This window comes from Melanotaenia boesemani, chromosome 12, assembly GCF_017639745.1.
Source record: "Melanotaenia boesemani isolate fMelBoe1 chromosome 12, fMelBoe1.pri, whole genome shotgun sequence".
NCBI lineage: Eukaryota > Metazoa > Chordata > Actinopteri > Atheriniformes > Melanotaeniidae > Melanotaenia > Melanotaenia boesemani.
Window position 1 is genome coordinate 34,656,329 of NC_055693.1, and position 17,462 is coordinate 34,673,790.

The 17,462-nt window shown below is 44.2% G+C and overlaps 1 protein-coding gene across 2 annotated transcripts in view; it reads left to right on the forward strand.

Moving 5' to 3' along the window:
- The first annotated feature begins 6,730 nt into the window (after nucleotides 1–6,730).
- si:dkey-3d4.3 (leucine-zipper-like transcriptional regulator 1 homolog) overlaps nucleotides 6,731–17,462 on the forward strand; it is a 30,292-nt gene continuing 19,560 nt past the window's right edge. Inside the window, exon 1 of one of the 2 annotated variants that reach the window (XM_042000782.1) lies at nucleotides 6,731–6,819. The gene's annotated coding sequence lies outside the window, so the exon portion shown is untranslated. Of the gene's footprint in view, nucleotides 6,820–7,140; nucleotides 7,226–17,462 lie in introns of those variants that run through there. The other variant, XM_042000783.1, reaches the window with a different exon arrangement.

Genomic DNA, 17,462 nt, shown 5'->3' on the forward strand with positions numbered 1-17,462 from the left:
GGTTTCTGCTCAGCTTTGACATGAAGAGGAAAAACTTTTGGGAACTTTCCACAGCTGAAGGTCTGATTCCTATCCTGCCACTAAATAATAAGCCTTTAATCTGACTTCATGCTTTTAATTCTGCTCCTGTAAAGTGCGACTGTCCGTAGGTAGTATGTCTAGGTCAGGTAAATTGGGTATCATCAGTTGGATCTGTCTGTTTTGGAGTTTTTTTAACCAGGAATTTAGAAAATCAAACGTATTTACAGCACCATCAAGTGTACTTTTTTTTTTCCCAAAATATCACTGTCTGACCTCATAAGTGCTGAACTGGTGTGGAAAGTGTTCAGTTCGCTAGCGCCATCCCTGATGAGAAACGGTTAATAGGCACTACAGCAGGAGCGGGTCCCAGCTATTTTTTTTGCCACCCAACATGGCGGCGTAAACGAACGATGTGATGTTGATGTGAATGGTCTGTAAACTATACCAGAATACGTTTATACTAAATTCAAATGTCCATATTTAGTCAGACTGACACAATTCATTATTTTTCTAATAGTATGTAAAAGTCATTTTTTCATTCATCACAAAAATATATGTATTTGACCTGATTTATTTAAACAGGTAAATGAATTGACAGATTTTCTCCAACTCGTTTATTTGCTAGTTTTCTGTCTAATAACCAACCCAAACCAATAATTATTCATCTTGTTGAAATACTGAGTGATAAATATATCCCTCTTGGTCTTCAGTGTCATTAACGTGTGTTTCAGGTGTTCATCGTGAATGCAGCCTCATCCTCCCAAACGCTGTAAAATTGCTGTTTGGTCTACATCCGCGAGCTCTGCAGAGCTAAAGGCATCTGGAGGAGAGCCAAATTAAATATTTAGTTCTCTTCACTGCCGTGGACTAAATAAACACATTTGATGAAGGACTGTCCTTCAGGCACAAAGATCATGACCTTGTTCTATTCTCTTGGAGGCTCTATTTGAAGAACTTATCTCAACTCATGCGCTTGTGACTCTTGTTCAGTATTGGTTGAATTTCAGCGTTCAGTCATGAAAGCAGCTCACTACATACGGCCAGCGGCCCTTTAGACCTGAAATAATGAAAATATCTCATAGTTACTGTGCTGATCCTACCTGACTACCTGATTCAGTGTCCTGATCTAGTGTCCTAAGCTAGAGTTCTGATCCAGTCCTCTTCATGCTTTTATAATATTTTAAAGTGGTCTTGATCAATAGTTGTCCATCTTTTTTCCTCATTTTCAGTTTAGTCCTGGTATCTGAACTTAACTCTGACCTCTGAATTAGAGACCTGCATGAAATGGGATTTTAAATCCCATTCCTGCCTTCTCCCAAAGCCTCCCTGCACGCAAATTCTGAATAATAATAACTGCTTATGCACCAAAACAACAGTTCAGACTACCCACCCTTTTTAGAGTCCTGAGATGGGGTGTTGGACAGCACTCCTTCCGGGGACTCCCTCGTTCTGATGAGGGACCTAAATGCTCACAGTGAGAACTGGAGGGGTGTGACTGGGAGGAACGGCCCTCTGATCTGAATCCAAGTGGTGTTTTGTTGTTGGACTTCTGTGCTTGTCATGGATTGTCTATAACGAACACCTTGTTCAGGTATAAGAGTGTCTACATGTGCACTTGGCACCAGGACTCTCTAGGCCACAGTTCGATGATCGACTTTGTAGTCGTGTCGTCGGACTTGTGGCCGCAAGTCTTGGATACTCGGGTGAAGAGAGGGGCAGAGCTGTCAACTGATCACCACCTGGTGGTGAGTTGGCTCAGCTGGTGGGGGAGGATGCCGGTCAGGCCTGGCAGACCCAAGCGTGTTGTGAGGGTCTGCTGGGAACATCTGGTGGAGCCCCCTGTCAGAAAGAGTTTCAACTCCCATCTCCGGCAGAGCTTCAACCATGTCCCGGGTGAGGCGGGGGACATTAAGTCCCAGTGGGCTGTGTTCCGTGCCTCTATTGTTGAGGAGGCCAACTTGAGCTGTGGCCGTAAGGTCGTCGTGCCTGTCGCGACGGAAATCCCCAAACTCGTTGGTGAACACCAGCAGAGAGGAATGCTGTCAGCTTTGGCGGTTGTTGAAGCAAAAACCTGGGCATGGGAAGAGTTCGGAGAGGCCATGGAGAATGACTGCTTTGAGGACATTCTTGTCCACCATCTAGTGGGTCAGGAGGGGGAAGCAGTGCTCCATCACCACTGTTTACAATAGGGATGGGGGGCTGCTGACCTCGACTTGGGAAGTTGTGGGTTGGTTGACGGAATACTTCAAAGACTTTCTCAATCCCACTGACATATCTTCTGATGAGGAAGCAGAGTCTTGGAAACCTGGTGTAGGCTCTCCTATCTCTGGGGCTGAGGTTGCTGAGGTGGTTAAAAAGCTCCTTGGTGGCAGGGGCCCGGGGGTGGATGAGAACTGCCCTGAGTTCCTTAAGGCTCTGGATGCTGTAGAGCTGTCTTGGTTGACATGCCTCTGCAGCACTGCGTGGACATTGGGTACAGTTTTCCTGGACTGGGTGGTGGGTTCTCCAACTACAGAGGGATCAAAACTCCTTAGCCTCCCTGGTAAGCTCTATTCAGGGGTGCTGTAGAGGAGGATCCATTGGATAGTCGAACCTCGGATTGAGGAGGAGCAGTGTGGTTTTTGTCCTGGTCGTGGAACAGTGGACCAGCTCTACACCCTCTTCAGCATCTTTCAGGGGGCATCTGGTTTGGTGGCCTCAGGATCGGGTCTCGGCTTTTTTGCAGATGGCTTCATCAGGATGTGATCTTCAGCTCTCGCTTGAGCAACCGGCAGCTGAATGTGAGCGGCTGGAATTAGAATCAGCTCCTCCAAATCCTAGATCATGGTCCTCAGCCAGAAAGGGGTGGAGTATTTTCTCCAGGTCGGGAATGAGGCCTTACCCAATGCTGAGGAGTTCATGTATCTGGGGGTCTTGTTCATGAGTGAGGAAAGGATGGAGCGGGAGATGGACAGGCGGATCGGTGCGGCGTCTGCAGTGATGCGGACTCTGCATCGGTCTATCGTGGTGAAGAAGGAGCTGAGCCAAAAGACAAAGCTTTCAATTTACCGGTCGATCTACGTTCCGACCCTCACCTATGGTCACGAGCTGTGGGTAGTGACCGAAATTTATACTAAATTTATCTTCATTGTGATTTTTCATTTTCAACAAACTTTTTATTCTGAACCAGGACCTGCTCTTCTTTCCCCGACCATTATTTTAGAATTCCCAACATCAACCCCTGCCACCACTAGAACATCAAGTTTATTTTATTTTCTATAATTACTCAATTAATATCTGACATATTTTTTCATTCAGTTATTTTATATTAAAATATGATTTTATTATTCAGCTTATTTAATTCTGCATCAGATGACAGCAGCAGTGGTCCAGGGTTCCCTTTCCTCTAGAACAGGTTTATAAGAACTACACAGCCTGGTTTTATCCATCTTATTCTCATGTTGACATGTAGTCACGTCCTATCGCTACCTGCCACGTGCACACCCAGGTGAGCTACACTCACACCTGCAGACAGAGAGCGTGCACGTTGGAAATAGTTGCATCAACCAGCTGTAAGACGGACAGAAACACCTGCTTTAAGATCTGCTCCTATTCAATAATAACAGCAGGAGGAGGAACAGGAGCAGAAGGGGGAGAAGAACCAACAGGAGGAGGAGAAGCCGGAGGAGGAGGAGCAGGTGGAGGAGAAGTAGGAGGGATAGGAGCAGGAGGGGGAGAAGCAGGAGGAGGAGAAGAACCAGCTGGAGGAATAGAAGCCTTTGAAGGAGGAGCAGGAGGAGGAGACGTAGGAGGAGGAGGAGAACCAGCTGGAGGAGGAGAAGCCAGAGGAGGAGGAGCAGGTGGAGGAGGAGAAGCCGGAGGAGGAGGAGCAGGTGGAGGAGAAGAACTAGCTGGAGGAGTAGAAGTTGGAGAAGGAGAAGCAGGAGAAGAAAAAACAAGAAGAGGAGAAGCATGAGGAGAAGAAGCAAGAAGAGGAGAAGCACGAGGAGAAGCAGGAGGAGGAGAAACAGGTGGAGGAGAAGCAGGTGGAGGAGAAGCAGGAGGAGGAGGAGCAGGTGGAGGAGCAGGAGCAGGAGGAGGAGTTTCCTGCTCTGGTGTTCTAAGAACTTCGTCTCCATCAGGAAACAGGAACAGTGGAACGATGCGTCTCCTCGTCATCGTCGTCTCTTCTGAGGAGAATTCCTGCTGAAAACCAACGTCTTGTTCACCATGCTAAACTAGCTAAACTAGCTAAACTAGCGAGCTAGCTAAACTAGCTATACTAGCTAAACTAGCGAGCTAGCTAAACTAGCGAGCTAGCTGCGTACTGCTTGGTGATTCCCAAACAGCTGTTAGCTGGAAACTTGTCTTATCTCAGCATGGAGGCAGAAACTGGACAAAAAAGAAGAGTCAGGACTAAAAACCATCTACAGCACATGAACAGGATCTGAAATCCAGCAAAGACCTGAACCAGGACCTGAGAGATGCATCAGAACCTTCAGCTGATCCATCTGCTGTTGGCTGTAGCCTCATTAGAAATGGTCTCCATGGAAACGTGACTGTCAAGAAGCCTTTCTTAAAGAAGGGAAACAGGGAGAAAAAGCTGAGGTAGGTCACATGACACAAGAACTGGACTGAAGATCAGTGAAGACAGGTCTGATGAAGAGATGGATCCTCCCCAGAACCCGGACCTCAACATTATTGAAGTAGTGTGGGATCATCTGAACAGAGAATGGAACAAAAGGCAGAAACATCTAGAAAAGAGCTTTGGACCTTCAAGGATCCTGGAGAACTATTCCTGAAGACTACTGGAAGAAATGACAGAAAGCTTCTCCTAGAGGGTTCAGACCGGGAAGAAGAATAAAGCTGCTCAGAACAGATATTCATTCTTAGACCCTCAGAACCGGACCGGCTCTGGTCTTGACTCAGTTACTGGATTTAGATTTATCTCTGAACAGGTGTCAGTAAACAGTTTTCATGGCTAAATATGAAAGTTAGAAGTAGCTCAGAATCTGAATCATAATACAGGGAGTAATAATGGCTATATGTATATTTCTGCATACACACACGCACACACGTGCACACATCAGAGGAAACCTGATGTCTTCTTACATAATGAGATAAAATGTTAACATTTATTTACACATCACTTAGTCCAACATCAGAAACTTAAGACTTACCAGTTGTTATAAATCCCAACTCATCTAGTTCAAAGTCCAACGTGTGATTACAAACGCACGTCCACATGCACCAAGATATTTACCATACGGTAACTACAGTCATGTGATGAACATTTACTAAGTTCCAGCTCTGAAACACCTGAACATGTTTCAGTAGGATTCCTGTCTGTCATCACAGAGGCCACTCCCACTCATGTTGGTTTCACTGCTCCTACGAGGCCGGGAATTCTCACAATTTTTTTACAGGGTCACAATTACACAATTCAAAAAATAGTGTTTCCAAAAAAACAAACAAAAAAAAAGGAAGGAAGGAAGAAAGAAAGAAAGAAAGAAAGAAAGAAAGAAAGAAAGAAAGAAAGAAAGAAAGAAACAAAGAAAGAAAGAAAAAAGCATACATGGACTTATTTCTCAATCTTTAAATTTAATAGAAATAACAAATTTTCTCACTTTGGTCTATTTGCATTGTCCCATGCACACAGAGATTCCTCCTGATTCTCTGATTCTGATGATATTCTACACTGTAGATGGAGGATCTTCAAAGTCTGAGGAACATTTTTCTGAAATTGTTCCAGTTTTAGATCCAGTTTGTCTCAGATTGGTGAAGCTCTGTCCATCTTTCCATCTGAGAGACTCTGCCTCTCTGAAATGCTCCTTTTATACCAGTCATGTTACTGACCTGTTGCCAGGTAACCTGGTTAGTTGTCCAATGCTCCTCCAGGTGTTCCTGGTTTGTACCAGGTACTTTTCCAGCCTTTTGTTGCTCCTGTTCCAACTTTTTCCATCAGATCCACTATCAGCTCATATTTTCGTTACATGGTGAAACGTCTCCGTTTCATCCTCTGACATGTTATTCATCTTATACTGGGAATAAAATATGACTTGATTGGATTTATAAATCATTAAATTCTGTTTTTATTTATATTTTACACAGAGACCGAACTGTTTTGGAGTTGTGTTTGGACAGTCGCTCATTTTCAAGCGCACCTTGATCGTCGCTTGATGCTGAAAAAAAGCAAAGCTCATTATAACGTGAAGTACTACTTCTAGTATGTGGTTAATGCAACAAAAAGCCCATTTCTTTAAAAAATGACCAAATTTAACGTATGGGCTTTATAACATTGAGATAATGGCATGAAAAAAATTAATTCGTTGTTATAGATTGAGACCAGTTATGAAAATCATCAAATAAATTCAGTATTAACAACTTACTTCTGAGCTCATGCTGATCTTTTGTGATCTAAATAAACAAAACACTGAAATCTTCAGAAAAAAATAAATAATTAACTTGCCATTGCATTAAAACAATCATAATCAATAATGGGGCAACTATCATATCACATTTTATCGATTTCTTAATGAAAAAAAATCTTTTAATACATTTTTGTACAACTGACTGGCATATCAGTTTGTTTACTGAGACCTTTTTATATTTTTATCTTTCTGAGTTTATTTGTAATTTTGGAGTTTTGGTCCTCTATAAAAAAAACAGCATGTCCAGCTACTTTAATCTTCTCTTTAGAGTAGATCCTACTTTAAGAAAGCGCGTTTTCCGAGGCAGCATTGAACGCAGCATATGACCGTTCTGCTCGCGGACCGAGCGGTTCAGAGAAACAACAACCGGAGGCGCTCAGAAGAAACCGTAAGTAACTTCCTATTGTTCTGCTGGGTCTTTCATACGTGTGTCTTACGGTTTGGGTCGAAGCTGGAGCTTCTTTTACTCTGGTCTGTGTGGAAAACGTCGCTGCAGTCGGAAAGGAGTTCAGAAAAGTTCGTGTCATTTCCTCTTTTTAGGTTGAACCGTTGTAACCGGTTAATGTTCCGTTAGTTTTCAGGCTCAAGTCAAAATTGCGCATATTCAATCCAGTAAAGTCATGCAACGACAGCCAGACTCCTGGAAACACAAATCCTTTCCTCCTGAAGTGGTCGTCAAAGGGGCGTTAACGTTAACTAGCCGTTACAGGCGTTTACTAACCACCGGGTTAACGGTCGTTACACACGGTGTCCAGACTTCTCCACAGCAGAGAAAAGGAAACTATTTTACTAAGGTCAGCATTCCTTAAGTTAGCGGTTTCTTTTTCACACATAGATTTAGCGTCTGGAGCTGGTTAACTGGTTACTGGTCACTATCAACAAAATTACTCCAAATACTGAAACTTTAGTTGTGGTTATGATAAAACTTTTCAGTGATGGCTGATATCAGTGATGTAATCTTCACCTCTCAAGAGCTCCTGATTTGTAGTCTGGTCCACCAGAGGACAACGTCCACATTTCCCTCACAACTTTCTGAATGGTTTAAAACCATGTCCACCGTCCACCGTGTCCAGCACGGAACCAAGCTGCTCCCAGAATAACCCAGAGGGAACTACCCCTCCACCGTGTCCAGCAAGGAACCAAGCTGCTACCAGAATAACCCAGAGGGAACTACCCCTCCACCGTGTCCAACAAGGAACCAAGCTGCTACCAGAATAACCCAAGAGGGAACTACCCCTCCACCGTGTCCAACAAGGAACCAAGCTGCTACCAGAATAACCCAAGAAGGAACTACCCCTCCACCGTGTCCAACAAGGAACCAAGCTGCTACCAGAATAACCCAAGAGGGAACTACCCCTCCACCGTGTCCAGCGAGGAACCAAGCTGCTACCAGAATAACCCGAGAGGGAACTACCCCTCCACCGTGTCCAGCAAGGAACCAAGCTGCTACCAGAATAACCCAGAGGGAACTACCCCTCCACCGTGTCCAGCAAGGAACCAAGCTGCTACCAGAATAACCCAAGAGGGAACTACCCCTCCACCGTGTCCAACAAGGAACCAAGCTGCTACCAGAATAACCCAAGAGGGAACTACCCCTCCACCGTGTCCAACAAGGAACCAAGCTGCTACCAGAATAACCCGAGAGGGAACTACCCCTCCACCGTGTCCAACAAGGAACCAAGCTGCTACCAGAATAACCCAGAGGGAACTACCCCTCCACCGTGTCCAGCGAGGAACCAAGCTGCTACCAGAATAACCCGAGAGGGAACTACCCCTCCAACGTGTCCAACAAGGAACCAAGCTGCTACCAGAATAACCCAGAGGGAACTACCCCTCCACCGTGTCCAGCAAGGAACCAAGCTCCTATCAGAATAACCCAGAGGGAACTACCCCTCCACCATGTCCAACAAGGAACCAAGCTGCTACCAGAATAACCCAGAGGGAACTACCCCTCCACCGTGTCCAGCAAGGAACCAAGCTCCTACCAGAGTAACCCAGAGGGAACTACCCCTCCACCGTGTCCAGCAAGGAACCAAGCTGCTACCAGAATAACCCAGAGGGAACTACCCCTCCACCGTGTCCAGCAAGGAACCAAGCTGCTACCAGAATAACCCGAGAGGGAACTACCCCTTCACCGTGACCAACAAGGAACCAAGCTGCTACCAGAATAACCCAAGAGGGAACTACCCCTCCACCGTGTCCAACAAGGAACCAAGCTGCTACCAGAATAACCCAAGAGGGAACTACCCCTCCACCGTGTTCAACAAGGAACCAAGCTGCTACCAGAATAACCCGAGAGGGAACTACCCCTCCACCGTGTCCAACAAGGAACCAAGCTGCTACCAGAATAACCCGAGAAGGAACTACTCCTCCACCGTGTCCAGCGAGGAACCAAGCTGCTACCAGAATAACCCGAGAGGGAACTACCCCTCCACCGTGTCCAGCGAGGAACCAAGCTGCTACCAGAATAAGCCGCGAGGAAACTACCCCTCCACCGTGTCCAGCGAGGAACTAAGCTGCTACCAGAATAACCCAGAGGGAACTACCCCTCCACCGTGTCCAGCAAGGAACCAAGCTGCTACCAGAATAACCCAGAGGGAACTACCTCCGTGACACGCCAGAGGGGATGATGCCATTTAGGAAAAAAAACTTTACAATAGGCTCTTTCCGACTGTAGGAACCTTTTGCAGTTCCTATAACCTTTTCAGGAACCAGACCGTTTTTTCGCGCATTCCGACATACAGGAACTAGGGACCAAAGCCCCCAGTTCCTATAACCATTTTAGCTCCTACTCCGAAGCAGGGTCTGAGCGGGGTTCTATAGGAACCCTACTGACGTAGGTGTTTGGTGACTGGTAGCTCCGCCTCTTGCCAGATTTCCGCATTTTGTGTCCCCGCCACATTTAAAAAACACGGTTGCACGTACGGACAAAAACAACAACAGAGCAAGCGATAAATGGACCGACGAGGAGGTCGAAGCTCTTCTGACCGTCTACACCACAGAGGATTTTCAGAGGTTTTGAAGGTTCGCAGCGAAATATAAAAATATTCCTGACGATCAGCTCTCAGTCAGAGAACACGGGATAACGCGAAGCAGCGCACGTAGAAAACTCACACAAGACTACAAATAAATTAAGAACCACGACAACCGGAGCGGGACGAACCGAAAAAACAGTAAATTGGACAGCTTGTACCACCGACATGTTTACTCGGGCAACGCCGCAGCAAATGACTCTTGCGTGCGGCAGGAAAAGCCAGTGTGATATGCAGCATATACACACATGTAAATAGTTATTTTTGATCTGCTGTATTCACTATAAAAAAATAAATGACTTTGTAAAGAGTCTGAAGTATTCAGTTTGTGTCTGTTAGATGTGCTTTGGCCACATCTATAAAATTTTAGCTAATAAAAGTATTGAGTAGTTATTAACTTATCACAGCTATGAAACATTAAATAATCCATCTTTGGTCGCTACGTTTTAAGTCTTATCCTGGGTGTAAATTATGTTAGTTTATCAACTTTATAATATGCTCCATATCACAGAACGAAGTTTATCATGTTTAACCAAGATCTGACACAAATTACACACCTGTAAACATTTCACCACCCTTTTTATATTTTTACCTTCATCTACGCTAAATCTGTGTGACTATGTCGTCATAATTCTAAACCATAAGTCAGTCACAACCAACCCTTCAGTCATGGATCACTCCTCCACCTTTCTACTGATGATTCCATAAAACACACAAAGCTTAAAGCAGATGATGAGATCTTTATTTTACACATAACACAAAAAAAGATGAAATGATGCGTTTTCTATGGAACATTTTCTCTTTAAATGTGTACATCATGTATACATGTATGTTCTGTCTGTGGAACTTCCAGAACATGATGCTTATTATGAAGAGGTGTGTAGTGATTAGCTGGAAGGCAGGAGGTAAAGCATCCAGGCTGTTCTCCATCTCCTTCAGTATCTGCAGCAGGTGGTTGTGTCCATCCTCTCCAGTGCAGCTTCAGGCGGCCACAGATGTATTGAAATGTCTCCCTGGACAAACAGAAATTCTCTATCCACTGCTCATCGGTAAAATTGAGAACAACCTTTTCCCACTAGTTATCAGCTTTGCTCCGGACCAGCTGGACGGTGAGAAGGTTCAATGAGCTGCAGCAACGTCTGAAACGCAGAACACGAGTTACAATAAACCCGCCGTCTGAAATATTTACTTATTGTAATCTGCTCAACACAGACAGTAGAAAACCGTCTGAAATGTTTACTCATAAGACACGTATACAATCGGCGCATGTTTAATAAGTTAAACTTACACGTCATCTCCTTTGTCTGCGGCGTATCTCCTGCTGCTGGATTCTTCATCTTCTGACTTTCAGGAGCCTTCCGGCTTCGACGTGAGACGCCTGGTTGTATCGTCCATCAGTAACATCTCCATCAAGCAGAGCATGAACACTACGATCTCTTTCTTCTCCATATTAGCTTGCCGTGTTGTTTTGTTTTTAGCGGGTTTTGTTTTGTTGTTATGTGGCGCTAAAGTCACATGCCACTGTCGCAGACGTATGCGTCACATCGGTCCCGCTACCGCCCCCAACTCATGTGCGAATGCGACATGAAACAGTTCCCCTGGAGAAGGTAGTTCTTAGAACTAGGACAGTTATTAGAACTGCGTTCTTAGAACTTCTCTGTCGGAATGCGCCTAATGTTACTGCTTCATCGGGTCCACCTTCTACTACCGGGTCGTCCTCTTCATCGGGCCTGCCTTCTAGTACCGGGTCGTCCTCTTCACCAGGACCGCCTTCTAGTACCGGGTCGTCCTCTTCATCGGGTCCCCCTTCTAGTACCGGGTCGTCCTCTTCATCAGGTCCACCTTCTAGTACCGGGTCGTCCTCTTCATCGGGCCTGCCTTCTAGTACCGGGTCGTCCTCTTCATCGGGTCCCCCTTCTAGTACCGGGTCGTCCTCTTCATCAGGTGCACCTTCTAGTGCCGGGTCGTCCTCTTCATCAGGACCGCCTTCTAGTACCGGGTCGTCCTCTTCATCGGGCCTGCCTTCTAGTACCGGGTCGTCCTCTTCATCGGGTCCGCCTTCTAGTACCGGGTCGTCCTCTTCATCGGGCCTGCCTTCTAGTAACGGGTCGTCCTCTTCATCGGGCCTGCCCTCTAGTACCGGGTCGTCCTCTTCATCGGGTCCCCCTTCTAGTACCGGGTCGTCCTCTTCATCGGGTCCGCCTTCTAGTACCGGGTCGTCCTCTTCATCAGGTCCACCTTCTAGTACCGGGTCGTCCTCTTCATCGGGCCACCTTCTAGTACCGGGTCGTCCTCTTCATCGGGCCACCTTCTAGTACCGGGTCGTCCTCTTCATCGGGTCCCCCTTCTACTACCGGGTCTTCCTCTTCATCGGGTCCACCTTCTACTACCGGGTCGTCCTCTTCATCAGGACCGCCTTCTTGTACCGGGTCGTCCTCTTCATCAGGACCGCCTTCTTGTACCGGGTCGTCCTTTCATCGGGACTACCTTCTGGTACCGAGTCGTCCTCTTCATGGTGGTACCCGGTCGTCCTCTTCATCGGGACCACCTTCTAGTACCGGGTCGTCCTCTTCATCGGGTCCCCCTTCTAGTACCGGGTCGTCCTCTTCATCGGGACCGCCTTCTAGTACCGGGTCGTCCTCTTCATCAGGACCACCTTCTACTACCGGGTCGTCCTCTTCATCAGGACCACCTTCTAGTACCGGGTCGTCCTCTTCATCGGGTCCATCTTCTGGTACCGGGTCGTCCTCTTCATCAGGACCACCTTCTAGTACTGGGTCGTCCTCTTCATCGGGTCCACCTTCTAGTACCGGGTCGTCCTCTTCATCGGGACCGCCTTCTAGTACCGGGTTGTCTTCTTCATCAGGTCCACCTTCTAGTACCGGGTCGTCCTCTTCATCAGGACCACCTTCTAGTACCGGGTCGGACCTTTTTAATCCTGGTATGATAGATGAAGCAGGTGGTGGAAACCTTCCTCAGAGGTTTTCTCCATATTGACATGACAGCATCACACAGTTGCTGCAGGTTTGTCGGCTGCATCCATGATGAGAATCTCCCGTTCCACCACATCCCAAAGCTGCTCTACTGGACTGAGATCTGGTGGCTGTGGAGGCCGTTGGAGTCCAGTGAACTCATCGTCATGTTCTAGAAAGCAGGTGGAGATGATCTGAGCTTTGTGACATGATGCATTATCCTGCTGGAAGTAGCATCAGAAGATGCTCCACTATGGTGGCCATCTCTCCTATCATCATCATCAGTGTGTCAGGAAGCTAGTGTGTAACTCCGTGATGTAAACTGTGATGATAGCTTACCCGTTAGGCCGGTGATGACCAACCTTTTAAGGCCCAAGATCTCTTAGTTCAGCATGGGTGACAGAAAAGGTAAACCCTATTGTGTTGAGTGAAAAAGACTACAGATAATGCTTTAAACTTCAGGCTTTTTATTAAGCATAATTGTAATTAACATGCATCAAACACTTCTGAACACTTGGTTCAGATTTCAAATAGATTTGACCAAGAACATACAAACGCTGGGCAATTGATCGTAGACGTGCACACGGGGGCTTGCGACATGACACAAGAAAATAGAAAAATGTAAAATTTTTGTGAGCCGCGACTAAATAATCCAGAGACGCAGAGAGACAAACGTTATAAACAAACAGAACTTTTTTTTCTCACCAAACACCAGCACTCAGTTAACACAGTGAACAACTTTGGACAAACGCATCACTGCCATCTCGTCTCCATGTTAGTGAAGCGTCTCTCCCGGGCCTGGATGGGGAGTGTGGGGAGGGTGAAGGACGTGGCTTCAATGTTTCGCCACGGCTACGGACCTGTGGTCAAGCTGCACCATAGAGCCGAATATGACGCGGATTTCAAGGTGAAAACAAAATGTCTCCAGACTCATTTTTTCCAGATCGGGCAGAACATTGCTGCTGGTCTGAGAGACAATAATCTCTACTGACTGGTTTCGTCTTAGTTTTATTTTATGTTTAATTTTACTGATATTTACATTACTAGATGATAAGAATTTAATCTGTTGTCATGGTAACTGTGATGTTGACCTGAACACATCATGGCTGATGTGATGGATCTACATTGTGTTTTTTATCAGGGTGTTCACTGCTGATTAAAATAAGTCTGAGGACGATAAATGCAGTAAAGAGAGCAGACTGCAGACAGAAGAATATTCCCAGGAGTTGTCCCCCCCCCCGACACCAAGGCCTCTGTGGCCAGTCATGTGCTCTGTGACTGCGAGATTCCCAGAGAAACATTATACCAAGCTCTTCACATCCATAGCAACTGATGCTGGAGTTTTTCCACTGGTGTCTTCAGCAGGTTAACGTTAATAAGTAATAACACTATCATTTTCACCTGTTTGTGTGCAGAGCCTCATTGTCTTATTGTTCCTGCACCGTTGCTGCACAGTCAGAAATGATGACGGATATATGAACACAGCACATTTCTGCTGCACTCAGAGGTTTTGAAACAAGAAAACATAAAACAGAAAAATCATACAGTCAGGCCGACGTGATGTTTCCACCACCAGCTGTCAGAATATGAGGCTAAAATGATGTAAAATGAATGTATGTGAAAGCAGAATTTATTACTAACAGAACTTTGTAGAAATAACACACAGATCAACAGTGACCAAGTCTTTTCTCATCTCATCGTTCTCTCAAGTCTTGGCTTTCAGGAGAAAAAATATTGTTATTGAAACAAACACACAACAGAAACTATTTCCATGTTTCCACTTTTTCCTCATTTCCAGTTATTCCTGCTACTATTTACCTGCTATCCTAGCCTATGCGGAAGTGTAAAAAACTGCACTTCCCCCCTCGTCCACTAGGGGCTCCAAAACAGAGCAAATCCCCATAGACTTCCATGTTAAAAAGACCAACTTTACAGCAGAAATAAACATGTTTAAACCTGGTACAAAAATCCATTTTAGGATTAATAGGTCAAGTTTACCTTCATGACATCTGTGAGGGGGGTGAATTTTTTTCTAACTCATTTGTTTGGATGTTATTTAATCTTGAAATTTGGCAAAATTAGGGGCGTGTCCTTTTGATTGGCAGGTATCCAATATCCACGGCAAGAAGGGAGAGTGCAACAAAACAGTGGCTTAGCTTTAGCCCGCCTACTTCCGTTAGCTGGTTAGCTGCTGTTAGCTCCGGGTTAGCTCGGTTAGCTACAGTCAGCTTGGAGTTTGATGGGTGTCAATCATCCACCCTCACCTTCACAGTTCCCCTCTCAGCTCCACCTCTTATATATATGAAATATGTAATATATATATATGTGTATGTATATATATATATATATATATATATATATATATGTAATATGTAATATATATATGTGTATGTGTGTGTATATACAGTCATGGACAAAATTGTTGGTACCCTTCGGTTAATGAAAGAAAATATCACAATGGTCACAGAAATAACTTGAATCTGACAAAAGTAATAATAAATAAAAATTCTATGAAATTTAACCAATGAAAATCAGGCACTGCTTTTCAACCATGTTTCAACAGAATTATTTAAAAAAATAAACTCATGAAACAGGCCTGGACAAAAATGATGGTACCCTTAACTTAATATTTTGTTGCACAACCTTTTGAGGCAATCACTGCAATCAAACAATTCCTGTAACTGTCAGTGAGACTTCTGCACCTCTCAGCAGGTATTTTGGTCCACTCCTCATAAGCAAACTGCTCCAGTTGTCTCAGGTTTGAAGGAAGCCTTTTCCAGACGGCATGTTTCAGCTCCTCCCAAAGATGCTCAATACGATTTAGGTCAGGGCTCATAGAAGCCACTTTAGAATAGTCCATGTTTTCCTCTTAGCCATTCTTGGTGTTTTTAGCTGTGTTTTGGGTCATTGTCCTGTTGCAAGACCCATAACCTGCGACTGAGACCAAGCTTTCTGACACTGGCCAGCACATTTCTCTCTAGAATCTCTTGATAGTCTTGAGATTTCATTGTACCGGCACAGATTCAAGACACCCTGTACCAGATGCAGCAAAGCAGCCCCAGAACATAACAGAGCCTCCTCCATGTTCCACAGTAGGGACGGTGTTCTTTTCTTCATATGCTTCATTTTTCCATCTGTAAACATAGAGCTGATGGCAAAAAGTTCCATTTTTGTCTCATCTGTCCATAGGACATTCTCCCAGAAGCTTTGTGGCTTGTCAACATGTAGTTTGGCTTTTTTATGGTTTGTTTTTAACAATGGTGTCCTCCTTGGTCGTCTCCCATTAAGTCCACTTTGGCTCAAACGACGACGGATGGTGCGATCTGACACTGATGTTCCTTGAGCTTGAAGTTCACCTTTATTCTCTTTAAAAGTTTTTCTGGGCTCTTTTGTTACCGTTCGTATTATCCGTCTGTTTGATTTGTCATCAGTTTTCCTCCTGCGGCCACGTCCAGGGAGGTTGGCTACAGTTCTGAATAATATGTGCAACTGTAGTCACAGGAACATCAAGCTGCTTGGAGATGGTCTTATAGCCTTTACCTTTAACATGCTTGTCTATAATTTTCTTTCTAATCTCCTGAGACAACTCTTTCCTTTGCTTCCTCTGGTCCATATTGAGTGTGGTACACACCATGTCACCAAACAGCACAGTGACTACCTGTAGCCTATATATAGACCCACTGACTGGTTACAAGATCGTAGACACCTGTGATGCTAATTAGTGGACACACCTTGGATTAACACGTCCCTTTGGTCACATTATTTTCAGTCTTTTGTAGGGGTACCATCATTTTTGTCCAGGCCTGTTTCATGAGTTTATTTTTTTAAATAATTCTGTTGAAACATGGTTGAAAAGCAACGTCTGACTTTCATTGGTTAAATTTCATAGAATTTTTATTTATTATTACTTTTGTGAGATTCAAGTTATTTCTGTGACCATTGTGATATTTTCTTTCATTAACCGAAGGGTACCAACAATTTTGTCCATGACTGTATATATATATATATGTATGTATGTATATATATATATATATATATATACATACATATATATGTATGTATATATATATGTATGTATATATATATGTGTATGTATGTATGTGTGTATATATATATGTACATATATATATATACATACATATATATGTATGTATATATATATGTGTATGTATGTATGTGTGTATATATATATGTACATATATATATATATATATATATATATATATGCGTTAACGCAGTGTTTAATTAACAACATTAATTTCTTAATTTCTTTAATCGTGCAGTTTTTTTTTGGTTTTTTATTTTGTTTGTTTTTTTTTTGCTGGGCGCTGGCTTTGATGACAGAAACATGGCGTCCATGTCTCTCTTCCCTGCTGCAGCGGTGCGTCTGATGTAATCCGGAGAGAGCGGGTTTATCAAAATGAAGAGACGTTTTCTGTCTGGAACTTAAGAAAAAAGAAGAATAATCAACGTTTATCTTTGTCTGTCAAAACTCGTGCAGATGGTAGAATTTCGTGATTTTTGGACGGGAAACTGCTCCCAAAAGACAACGAGAAACTTTTTATTCATTTATTATTATTTTTTTAATAAATGTGTTTTTGATTTAGGCAAGACAGCAAAGGTAAGAACTCCTCTCTGACTTTTACAAACGTAAAGCGTCAGGGCTCCAGACTTTCTTTACGAGGAGCACAGCAGCCCCTAACTTAGATTTTTAGGAGCGGAAGCAGAAAATTTAGGGGTGCAAACTGAATTCGCCTTGCAAAGCAAATATTCACATTTCCTCTCATTTTCACTGCATTAGTGATAAATACTTGAACAATAAATTCAGAAATTACAATGTTTACATTTCACATTTTTGCAGTTGACATAACATTAAAAAACATCTTACTTGTCGCACTAATACAAAACAAGAAGACAGAACTTATCAAATCAAATCAGATTTGATTTGATTTTCACTTTGTAGTCAAAGCAGAACAACATCGTTGTCCTCATCATCCCCCACAGGACCTGGTACGACTGCTCCATGT